Genomic DNA, 12,985 nt, shown 5'->3' on the forward strand with positions numbered 1-12,985 from the left:
CTTCGAATCGACATATCAAAATCAACCTTTGGAGTAAATGAAACTGAATTCCTGGGGTACTGGATAACATCAGAGGGATCCCGTCCACTACCTAAGAAAGTGCAAGCAATTTTAGAGTATAAGTTACCTGCCAAACTGCATGAGCTCCACTGATGTCTTGGCATTGTCAACTACTAAAGATGAGGCACAGACTCAAACTGTTTCGCATGACTGTCTTAAGGGAGCACGAAAGAAGGATAATAGAGAAATTCAGTGGACTGAAGAAGCAAAGAAAATGTTTGAGAAATCGAAACAAGATATAGTAAATGCTGCATTATTGGCTTTTCCTAACTCAGAGTTACCCCTAGCATTATGTACAGATGCATCAGATATTGCTGTTGGTTGTGTGCTCCAGCAACTGGAAAGTGGAAATTGGAGACCTGTGTGCATTCTTTTCACAGAAACTGAATAAATCACAGAAGGGTTACAGTACCTATTACCGAGAATTATTGGGAATTTACCTTTCTGTAAAAAAGTTTAAGCATTTACTGGAAGGAAGAGACTTCCTAATCTTCACTGATCATAAGCCACTCACATTTGCTTCCAAGCAAAACAATGATAAGGCATCTCCTCGACAGATGAGACAGTTGCAGTACATTTCACAATTTTCGACCGATATTCGTCATGTCAGTGGCCGTGACAATATTGTTGCAGATGCCCTATCCAGAGTTCATGTAGTAATACTGGACTATGATGAAATTGCCAAAAACCAGCAACAAGATCAAGAACGGCAGCAACTCTGAACAGGGAACAACTCCTTAAACTTCAAGTCATATCAACTTCCATCAGGGAAAACATTCTGGTGTGACACATCCACTGCAAATATCAAATATCAGACCTTATATTCCTCAACCTTTTTGTTATCAAATATTTCTTCATTTTCATGGTTTAGCTCATCCTGGCATAAAGACGACAATGAAACTGTTGAGTAGCAGAGCCATTTGGTCAAACATCAAAAGTGATGTGCGACAGTGGACTAAATCCTGTGTCAGTTGTCAGAAAACCAAGGTCACTCGCCACACAAAATCACCGCTAGAGAAGTTTGAAGAACCTGACGAATGTTTCAGTGTTGTACACACTGACCTCATCGGACCTTTTCTTCCTTCTAATGGCATGACTTATTGTTTAACTTGTATTGACCGTTTTACATCTTGTATGAAAGTTATACCACTCAAAGATATTTCAGCCGAAAAAGTGGCAACAGCCTTCTACCAGCACTGGATTGCAAGATTTGGTGTACCATCACAGGTAATCACTGACCAAGGAACACAGTGTAGATCACAGTTGTTTAATAATTTCGGCATAGTACGTGGAATAAAAATTTAGCAGACAACGCCATATCATCCCCAACGCAACGGTAAAATTGAGCGACTACATAAAACTCTGAAGTCTTCAATCAAGGACCATAACAGTTCTAATTGGACAGAAATTCTGCTTAATTTCCTATTGGGGTTGTGCACTGCAGTGCGAGAAACATCGAACCGTTCCATTGCACAGATGGTATATGGAAAAACTGTAAGACTTCCTGGTGAATTTTTTGAAGACCCCACTACAAAGATTGACCTTGATTCATTTGCATCAAATTTGCAAAAGCAAATGCTTTGCCTGAAACCTAGTAGGCCTACACAACGCAAATCGAGATCAGTATTTGTTCCAAAAGATCTGCAAACCTGTTCCCATGTCATCCTGAGATGTGACAGTGTTAGAAAACCACTAGAACCTATATATGATGGTCCCTTTCCTGTTATTTCAAGACATGAAAAATATTTCACTATTAAAAGGAAGTGCGAACATATGAACGTGTCAGTGGACAGACTTAAACCAGCTTATCCCCTGCAAGAAAAATGGGAATCAGAGAAGGAACTTCCAAACTTTTCCAAGGACACTGAACCACAACATCCCACAGAGGAACCATATCCAAATATCAGAGTATCGAAGGTTCCCACCTCGATTCTTAGAGCAGTTGTCTCTGTGGAGAATTAATCAAATATCATACCAGACATTGTAAAAAGTTTTTGTAATTATTTTGTATCGTATCTTTTGTCGTTCCAATATGTTTTTTTTATTGTTTTATGTTGACGTTGTGCTGTTTTTTTTTTAAGAAAATTCCTTCATCACAACGTATTAATTCGTAGCTGTGTTACTGGTGGGGGAGTAGTGCAAAGGCAACAATGATGAAATCTAAATGGAATTTTTATATTTTATGAAGTTGCCAAGACCGTTAATAGTTATAGTTCATTACTGATAACATGATGTAATATCTTTAAAATTGTATTTTTTTGTTTATTCTTTGGTAGTAAAGATGTGACGATTCTGGGATAGCTGCTAAGCAAAGTCAATAAAGAAGTCTTAAGCAGGCCAAGCGGCATGTGTTCTCGGTGATTTACAATTAGACTAAATATCGTCAAGCAACACCTTTTGGGAAATGCCACAAATTTTACGTTACAGCAGTTATAGGTCCTACACAGTCAAATGGTTTACCCAGGTCACAGAAAATGGCCTGAGCAAAGCCCTTCTCCTCAAACACTGTAAGAACGTATTTAATTACGAAGTCTACTCCACCATTTATTGATAAATTTTTTTCACAAAACTATATTGTGCACAATTAAATATGTGAAGATTTTCAAAATAAGTGAACAATTGATGGTAAATGATGTATTCTATTATTTTGGTCAGGACCAGAACTACTGATACTGGTCTGAAACTTGCAGGGTTGTCTTTGTCATCCTTTTCATGCACAGGAACCATCCTAGATATTTTCAGCTCTTCTGGAAAGTATCCCTCTGATGTACCGAGTAGTTATAATTAAATTTTCCCTATTTAACATGTTATAACACGGACACTAAATACCATACGAAGACCAAACTCGGTACCGTTAATGTCGAGGACACGGGAAAGAGAAATAGTGGAGATCAATTAGACTGAAACACTTTTAATGTGCTACTGTGGAACATAGTATCGTTTAGATACCGGTACCGTTACCGCTACAAAAGGGGCTCGATACAACACCCACCGGTGTCCAGACAAGTCAGAAAGTGCACAACTGCATTCTGCACAGCAGAATGAAGCACGTCCGTAGGTATGCCAGTTACCTCTCTCGCCGCCGCGTTTCAGATTAGTGCACACGTGCGAATGTTCTCCCGGTAAACCCAGTGCTTCGGGTAGCCCCACAACTGGAAATCACAGGGAGTGACACAAGGTGATCGTGCCGGCCGAGCAATCGCAAATGGTCGCCTGATAATTTGATCGTTTTCAAACGTGTTTGCGAGAAACAGGTGAACTTCACGAGCGACGTGCAGTCGGGCCCCATCTTTTGTGTAAACTGTAGTGCTGGCCATCCACACTGCACGTCTTTGCTCCTCGAGTGCCGACGTGTTCAAAAAAGAATGGACCGGTGACAAACGTAGCAGTGAAGCCACAGCAGACGGTGACACGTTCACCGTGCAGAGGAACTTCGTGCACAGTGAGTAAAGGTGAAGATTCCCACACTCGGCAATGCTGTGTGTTCGCCTCACCCATCAGAGAAAAATAAGCTTCGTCTGTCCACGGGACGGTCCAGGGCCGGCCCTAGTTAACTTTAAGCCTCGCGAAAATGCGGAGAGCGAAGTTGTCACTGTGCGTCCTGTGGTGCGAGCTGCTGTACGACACGGGTTTTGTAAGGGTACCGTTTGAGAACGGTTCGAAGCACCTTCCGTACAGTGGACCACGGAAGCTCAACTGTCGTGACACAGCACACGCACTGCCTGACGATCGGGAATTGCACGCAGCATTGTCAGTCCTAGACCGGATGTCGGCCTCTACCCGGAGCGATGCCCAGTTCTCCAGTCAATTCGAACTTCTTCACTGTTCTCCGCACAGCAGGTGGAGGGAGAGGACCCTTCCGTAATCCTTTCAACCGGCAATATTCACAATGTGCAGCTGCAGCATTACTGTTGTTTTGATAATAGAGCTTCACCAATAATGCCCCATTTCTTACGTCCGAGCTCGTGTAGACACGTCAACAAGTGCAGCATGACTGGTCAGGTGTGTGAGACTGTGAATCACAATGACTGATCGTGGCACCTGGTGGCTGTAACTGGAACTGGAGAGTGCCACTGTGATGCACAGAAATCCTGCACCCCATACTTTGGACGTTAATCCTACCGAGTTTGGTACTCGAATGGTAGTTAGTTTCCATGTTATAAAGTGTTAAATAAGGAAAGTTTAATTATAACCACCCATTCATTTACGTATTGAGTCAATAGATACACAAGAGTGTCAATTATTTTCTTCAGCAAGTTGCAAGTGTAACACAACAGTAAAGACAGTTACAAGGCTTGCACTGGCTACACGCAACATTTCTAGCAATAAAACAACTACTGGTTCTCATTTTTTTTTTTTTTTTAATGTCGACATAAGGTAGGACACACAGTTCTAAGTCTTCAAATGTGGCATTATATCCCAAAAAATGACCCACGGATACACTTGAAGAGCTTAAAATATATACTTGGATAAAAAAGACACCACACATGTCAGTTTTTAAATGAAACTGCTTCCATAATAAACCCTTTCTGAAAGTATATAACGACGTCTCTTCTCGCTGTTTTCGAACTTTTGAACTTAGATGGGGGCTCCTTTTACTACTGTCTTGTTCTTGTCTACTAGTAGCTCTATTCGTGAAAACGGTCGCCTGATAATTTGATTGTTTCCAAAGGTGTTTGCGAGAAGCAGGTGAACTTCTGGTGCTGGTGCTTGTTTAGTGTAGCTACACTTGTGACCAGCAGCTACCCCTTTGCTATTTGAATATCAAGTCTGCTGGCAGGTGCTGTCTATCCTGCTTCTACAATAGTGCATGTCTAGCTTATCTACAGTTTTTACTCTTCTTCACATTGAAAAGGCTTCACTCACACTCAATTTTATATTGGGAATACCAGTTACCAACTTTACGAAGGGCGTTTGAAAAATCTGTGGAAAGTCTTAGAGATGGTCACCTTTAGTTAGGAGCAATCTTCAGAAAGAATGCACACCAAGTTTCAGGCATATTGGTCTATTTCTTTGAGTTTGGCATTCGTGTGAATCAAGGAAGTCAAGTGATTATCAAAAAATGGACAAAAAAGAATTTCATTTGGTGATTAAACATTCATGGAAACAAAACTCCTCAGGAGACCATAGAGAAGCTTGAAAACATTACAGTGACTCTGCACCTTCGATTAGAACAGTTTATACGTGGTTTCAAAATTTCTGGAGTGTCCATATGGGCACAAGTGATGCTGAAGGTTCTGGACACCCTGTGTAGGTTATGACTCCAGAAATCATTGATAAAATACATGATACGGTTGGTGATGGATGACAGAAGAGTTAAGACGCGTGAGATTGCTAGTGATGTGGGCATCTCCAATGAACGGGTACATAATATTTTGCGTAAACGTTTGGCCACGAGAAAGCAAGATGGGTTCCATGATTGCTCACGCTTGACCAAAAATGGAATTGTGTGAGGTGTTGCAGCTGTTCAGGAAGAATCCGCAGGAAGCATCGTTTCTCCACTGTGGATGAAACATGGATACATTACTATACTCTTGAGATGAGACAACAATCTAAACAATGGATTACCAAGGGAAAATCTGCATCAAAAAGGCGAAGACCATTCCTTCGGCCACAAAGGTTACGGTGACTACGCTGACGATTGGACCACAAACAAGCCCTTTTCTATCACGACAATGCACCAGCACACACCTCAGCAGTTGTGGTCGCAAAATTAATGGAAATAAGATTCCAACTCGTTTCACATTCACCCTATTCTCCAGACTTGGCTTCCTCAGACTAAAAACTGCTCCCCAATTTTAAGAAATGACTCGTGGGACACAGATTTTATTCAAATGAGGAGGTGATTGCAGCAAATAATAGCTATTTTGCAGACTTGGACAATTCCTATTATTTGGAAGGGATCAACAAATTAGAGCGGCATTGCATGAAGTGTAGAAGTCTAGAAGGAGACCATGTTGAAAAATAAAAAAGGTTTACCCCAAACACATAAGTAGTTTTTATTTTTGCACGGACTTTTCAAATGCTCCTCGTATGTACTACTACCAACGTGCCCCAGATTCACACTGTTAGCACTAACAAGAGGAAAGCGTCAGACACAGCCGACTAATTCATCTTGTATTTGTCAAGTTGATTACATACAACCTAAAATGAAAGGCTGTAAGATATTTTGGTTCAACCCCCTACCCCTACCAACACCATAGTTTAAGAACACCATTCCTAAACTTCATGACTCACAACTGACTCAAAATTTAGGGATCAATAAACAATTAAAAACTGAGCATTTTCTTCATCATATATAGGGTCTGCTTATGTACCCACAGCATAACCAACGTTCAGTGGAAGTGCCTCTGGCAAAATGGCTAAGATATCTGGCTCGAGAACAGAGGATCCACGTTTGATCCCCAAATGCATTTTGCAGCTTTTTTTCATTTGTGCTTTTATCCATATGAAGACTGGAACAATTAGGAGGGTTAATAAGGTAAGTGGGACACTAAGGAATAACAACAACACAGGCGAATAAATTTCTTAAACAACTTCTTCCTTTACAGTGAACTTTTCACTTGCTCTCTTCCACGTCCTCTCTTTCCTTCGAACAACTACCCAGATGGTATTTGTCATATAAACATTTGAAGCAAATATACTTGCAGCATCAAGAACATGTAACGAATGCAATCTTAGGGCAACTACAGTGTTTCTTCTTAAGATTACAAAAATCAGTCCTGATTGTTGATCACGAATTATGCTACAAATCTTTATTTGCTACTCCCCCCCCCCCCCCCCCCCCCCTGTTGGTCAATTCATGCTGGGTTTCCAGAAACACATTGTGACTCTGAAGCCTCAAAATAAAGCTCTGTCCCGCACCTGACTGTAAACACGTGTCACACGAGATAAATTTGCACCAGTCTCACTGGGGACTGTTTTCGTACAATGAGTCTTAAAATTTTAATTCTTTACTAAACCAGGCGATCCGAGATATTTATTTGAGTACCTTGCTATTATTCCTTATAGACAGGAAGGAAGTCAGCAATCGGTTGGGATTCAATCTGTACTTTATTGCAGATTTAGATTTCAGCTACAATTTAGCTATCATCAGTGCACATGAAGTGACTCTTATAGACTCAACAGACTAGTAAATACACATATTATATGGCCATAGCAGGTACACAGCTTAATTCAAACTAATTGAATTATGTTACATACATTCTAAGGTAGACAAGTCTGTTGAATCTATACAACTCACTTCATAAGCACTGATGATAGCTATACTGTGGCTGAAATCTACATCTGCCATAAAGTACAGATTGAATTGCAGTAATTCCAGACTTCCTGCCTGTTTGAATTACATCACTGTCACTGTGCACAGCAGTTCCAATGGAAACCAACCTGATGAAAATCTCTTATTGACTTACTTACTTTATTAACACTAGAACAGCGGCAGGGGTTATAACACAAGAACAGCGGAAGGGGATAAAATGACCCCGTCATACATTTTTCATTCATTGTCATATCCAATTTATTTACCTTGTTAATGAACTTATATGACTTTTTCTAAATTTTTCTCCTCTTTCTGAAGGTGTTCTAGTGTTTACAAAATATTTCAATTTTCTTTGACATTTCACTTAGTATCCCAAGTACGGCGGAAGGGGTCAAGTTGACCCCACTTTCATTTCTCTTCTGAATATAAGTAAATTATCCAACAATACAGTGACTACAGTGAGCAGTAACGCAGAGCAGTTGCTCCTCATTGTTACAACTTGGCACGTGTACATTCCAGCCCACCACAGCTTCTGTTGTGTCACTCAGGCAATCTTTGTCCGTGAAACACGTTTTCGAACATGTATCGTCAGCGTAGATTTTGTGATGAAGAAGTGTTACATTTCTTAAAGAATTCTGAAGTTGAATCAGAGTTTGATTTCAGCGATGAAGATGACAATTACATATCTGACAAAAGTGAAGATGAAGACACTGTGAACGAGGCACGATTAGTGGAAGAGGATTCAGATGCTGATATATGTCAATCATCACCCCTTTCACTACAGCAGGTCCAGCCGGAAGCATCTATGACGATGATTGCAAGAGATGGAATCGTGTGGGGGATTGGAAATTATTCATCTTCTAGAAGGCGGTCAGCTGTGAATGTTCTGAAGGAGAGAGGACGTCCCACTGCTTACGAATGTCAACGATTAGACAGCTCTGTCATTAATGCCTACCGTCTTACTTTTGACGAAGCAATGCTACGGCTCTTGAAGAAATACACAGACTCAAATGCTCGAAAAGTACTCTAAAAAAACAATGACTGGACTGTGTCACTTGAGGAGCTGGAGAAACTGATAGCCATCGTGTATGTTCGAGGTGTACTGTGCAGAAGAGGTATGCCTGTGGCTGACTTCTGGTCGCACTCTCAGGGGCCTGCCTTTATCTAGGACATTATGCCAAAGCGCAGATTTAAGGAGCTTCTCGGATTTCTCCATTTTGATGAAAAATCACCCTGAACTGAACGCCTGTCATATCTGAAATTTGGAGAAAGTTCATTGAAAACAGTACTAGCACTTACCGCCCAGGAGAAAATATAACCACTGATGAGCAACTGTTACCAAGTAAAGCAAGATGCAGGTCCAACAAACCAGACAAATATGGTCTCAAATTCTGCTTGGCTGTTGATGTAACGACAAAGTATATACGTAATGCTTACCAGTACCTTGGCAAAAAGGACACGCGTAGAGAGAACCGACCACCTGGTGAGCACGTCGTTCTGGATCTCGTGGAGCCTCTTGTAAACTGAGGAAGAAATGTGATCGAAGACAACTTCTTTACATCTCTTCAACTTGCTAAAAAACTCAAAGAAAAGAAAACTTCATTAGTTGGTACAACGAACAAGATCTGCGGTGTAATCCTCAATGAAATGAGGAAGCCGAATGCTGAAATACACTCCACCACAATATTGCCCAATAATGGCAATACAGACTGCACCTTGTCTGTATACCAAAGAAAGAAGAATAAAAATGTAATTCTTCTGAGTATGCATGCTGAAGTAGTAATCAGCAAGAAAGGAAAGAAAAAATCTAAACCGTAATGTTCCACAATGCAACAAAGTACGAGGTGGATGTGGTTGATCAAATAACCCGTAAATATATATATTGGAGATGGCCAATGCACACCTTCTACAACATACTGGACATGGCGGCAATAAATACACGAGTCATCTGTAACACAGTAATGAACGAGAAAATGAAAAAGCAGTTCATACTTCAACTTACAAATGAACTCGAGGAAATGGCAGAGCAAGAACATCAGGCAAGGAAGGAGATATGAGACTGAAATCACCTAGAAAGTGGAGGAAGTGCAAAATCAGCCTCTGCAAAGGCAACAAGAGCAGCGAAAACTGTGTAAAGCGATACAAAGCTGTGTGCGGAAAATGTGCGTGTAAAACAGAAATCGCCTGCGCTAAGTGCATCTGGCAGCTTCAAATGACTCGAGTGAAACGTAATACAGAGCTGTTTGTAAAACACATGCGGGAGCAAAATGGATAAAATATATTAATGTATCTAAAAGGTTGTATGAATAGTTAATAAATTAAAATCTATAGTCAAGAAATTTGTTAGCAGTAGCAACAATAAATTTGTATGATACATTGTAACAATACCAGAGAATGAAAGTTGCTACTCACCATATAGCGGATATGCTGAGTCGCGATACGCACAGCATAAACATTCACACAATTAAAGCTTTCGGCCATTAAGGCCTTTCTCAGCAGTAGACGCACATATATACACGCACACACACGCACACACACACACACACACACACACACACACACACACACACACACACACACATCTGCAGTCTCAGAGAGTTGAGACCACACTGAGAGCAGCAGCACCAGTGCACGGTGGGAGTGGTGACTGGGTGGGGGTAAGGAGGAGGCTGGGGCGGGGAGGGGGAGGGATAGTATGGTGGGAGTGGCGGACAGTGAAGTGTTGTAGTTTAGACAGAGGGCAGGAGAGAAGGTGCAGAGGGGTGGGGGGGTGGGGGGAGAAGGGGAGGTGAGGGGGGGGGGGGGGGGGGGGTAAGTAGCGGAAAGGAGAGAAATGAAAGAAATTAAAAGACTGGCTTTGGCTGGAATGGGAACAGGGAGGGGTCTGGATGGGTGAGGACAGTGACTAACGAAAGTTGAGGCCAGGAGGGATATGAGAATGTAGGATGTATTGCAGGGAAAGTTACCACCTGGGCAATTCAGAAAAGCTAGTGTTGGTGGGAATCTTAATGACTGCTTCACAGCCTGTGCCATATGGATCCTTCTCACCAACACCAGCTTACAGCCGATGAGGCTCACAAGATTTTTGTAGAGTTTGTCACATACTCTTTAGCACTCCATGAAAGTGTAGATATTACTGGCACAGAAAGTGTAGAAAATATAGGTTCGGTGCAGAATTTATCAGTTTGTGTCTACAAACAAACTGCCAGTTATTGGAGGGGGGGAATCAGGATTCATAGACCAACTGAATAGGAAAACGAAAAAAAATCCAGTGCCCAATGTGCTCTGATCTGTAGCTTGAAGTAATCGATCTGTCATATTGCAACGAGGAACTTGAAACTTTCAGCACAGGACAGAAACATGTAGAGGAACTACGGCTCAAGTTTCAAAAAATAGTTGCACATGCACTGGGTAGATATGTATCCAGTAGAACAGTTCATGAGGGGAGCAAACATCATTGTCGACCCCTCAAACGAAAAACCGTTCCCAGTTCTTGGAAAAAAGCACAGGTCACATCCCTTTACAAGGATAATGTTACCCAGCACACATTCTAAAACCACTGGTCGTGCGAAACCCAACTCACATTTTTCTCACATGACATGCTGAGAGCTTTGGATCGAGGCCGTCAGGTAGATGAATTATTTCTTGATTTCTGATAAGCAATTGACTCAGTACCACACATATGCTTACTGTCAAAAGTATGACCATATGGGGTATCAAGTGAAATTTGTGATTGGACTGAGGACTTTTTGGCAGGGAGGTCACAGCACGTTATCTCAGAGAAAGAGTCATCATCAGATGTAGAAATTAACTTGGGTGTGCCCCAGGGAAGTCTGTTGAGATTCTTACTGTTCATGTCACTAACGGCCTTCTGGACAACATTGATAGTATTCCCATTCTTTTTGCAGGTGATGCAGTTAGCTACAATTGACGTTGAAAGAAGCTGCAGCATAAATATTAATGCAGCTCTTAATAAGATTTCATAGTTGGCAACTTCCTTCAAATGTTCAGAAATATAAAACTGTGCACTTCACAAAATGAAAAAATTGTAGAATCCTAGCACCACCATAGCAATGTCTCAGTCGTGATCTGCCAACTCATACAAATATGTGGGTGAAGCACTATGTACCGTCATGAAATGGAATGATCATACACTATGTGATCAAAAGTACCCGGGCACCTGGCTGAAAATGACTTACATGTTTGTGACGCCCTCCATCGGTAGTGATGGAATTCAATATGGCGTTTGCCCACCCTTAGCCTTGATGACAGCTTCCACTATTGCAGGAATATGTTCGATCAGGTGCTGGATGGTTTCTTGGGGAATGGCAGCCCATTCGTCATGGAGTGCCCCACTTAGGAGAGGTATCGACATCAGTCGGTGAGACCTGACATGAAGTTGGCATTCCAAAACATCCCAAAGGTGATCTATAAGATTCAGGTCAGGAGTCTGTGCAAGCCAGTCCATTACAGGGGTTTTATTGTTTGTAACCACTCCGCCACAGGCCGTGCTTAATGAGCAGGTGCTCGATCACGTAGAAAGATGCAATCGCCATCCTTAAATTACTCTTCAACAGAGGAAAGCGAGAAGGTGGTTAAAACATCAATGTAGGCCTGTGCTGTGACAGTGCCTCGCAAAAAAACAAGGTGTGCAAGCCCCCTCCACGAAAAACACGACCACATCATAACACCACCGCCTCCGCATGTTACTGTCGGCACTACACACACTGGCAGATGACATTCACCGGGCATTTGCCATACCCACACCCTACCGTCGGTTCGCCATATTGTGTACCGTGATTCGTCACTCCACACAACATTTTTTCCACTGTTCAACCATCCATACACCGAGTGAGGCATCATTTGGCATTTACTGATCTATTGTTACAGTATCGAGACATAGCTAAACCTAATTTGGTACCTAGCGAAATTAAACATGATGTCAAACACAATATTACCACTGAAGGCCCGCCTGTGTTTTCTAGGGCGAGACAATTAGACCCATAGCGCATGGCGATGGGAAAACGAGAATTTAAATTCGTGTTAGACAATGACATCATTAGACCATCTAAATCTGCATGGGCAAGTCCTCTCCATATTGTACCGCAGAAGGATGTCTCAATATGTCTGTGTGGAGATTACAGACAGTTAAATGAAAGAACAATTCCAGACCATTATCCTTACCTAGAATTGAAGATTTCCATTGTATATTTTCTAAAATTGATCTCTTTTAGGCCTATTATCAAATACCTATTACTGAAGAAGATAAGCACAAAACAGCTGTAATAACACCATTTGGACTGTATGGATTTAATGTCACGAGCTTTGGCCTGCGGAATGCACCTTCAACATTCCAGCGATTCATTAATGAAGTTAGGTTTGGGCTAGATTTTGTGTTTCCTGACCTCGATGACATTTTAATCACCGCCTCATCCAGTACTGAAGAACACCGAACACACCTGAAACTAGCCCTGGAGTGATTATCTAATTATGGACTTCGAATCGACATATCAAAATCAACCTTTGGAGTAAATGAAACTGAATTCCTGGGGTACTGGATAACATCAGAGGGATCCCGTCCACTACCTAAGAAAGTGCAAGCAATTTTAGAGTATAAGTTACCTGCCAAACTGCATGAGCTCCACTGATGTCTTGGCATTGTCAACT

The 12,985-nt window shown here is 41.6% G+C and overlaps 1 protein-coding gene across 16 annotated transcripts in view; it reads right to left on the reverse strand.

The window, feature by feature from the left end:
- Positions 1-12,985, reverse strand: part of LOC126295436 (uncharacterized) — a 220,171-nt gene that overhangs the window by 179,073 nt on the left and 28,113 nt on the right. Inside the window, exon 3 of one of the 16 annotated variants that reach the window (XM_049987936.1) lies at positions 8,756-8,891. The exons of the other annotated variants lie outside the window; for them this stretch is intronic. The gene's annotated coding sequence lies outside the window, so the exon portion shown is untranslated. The remainder of the gene's footprint in view (positions 1-8,755; positions 8,892-12,985) is intronic. 16 annotated transcript variants of the gene reach the window in all.

The sequence above is a fragment of the Schistocerca gregaria genome, chromosome 11 (genome assembly GCF_023897955.1).
Source record: "Schistocerca gregaria isolate iqSchGreg1 chromosome 11, iqSchGreg1.2, whole genome shotgun sequence".
In the NCBI taxonomy this organism is placed as follows: domain Eukaryota; kingdom Metazoa; phylum Arthropoda; class Insecta; order Orthoptera; family Acrididae; genus Schistocerca; species Schistocerca gregaria.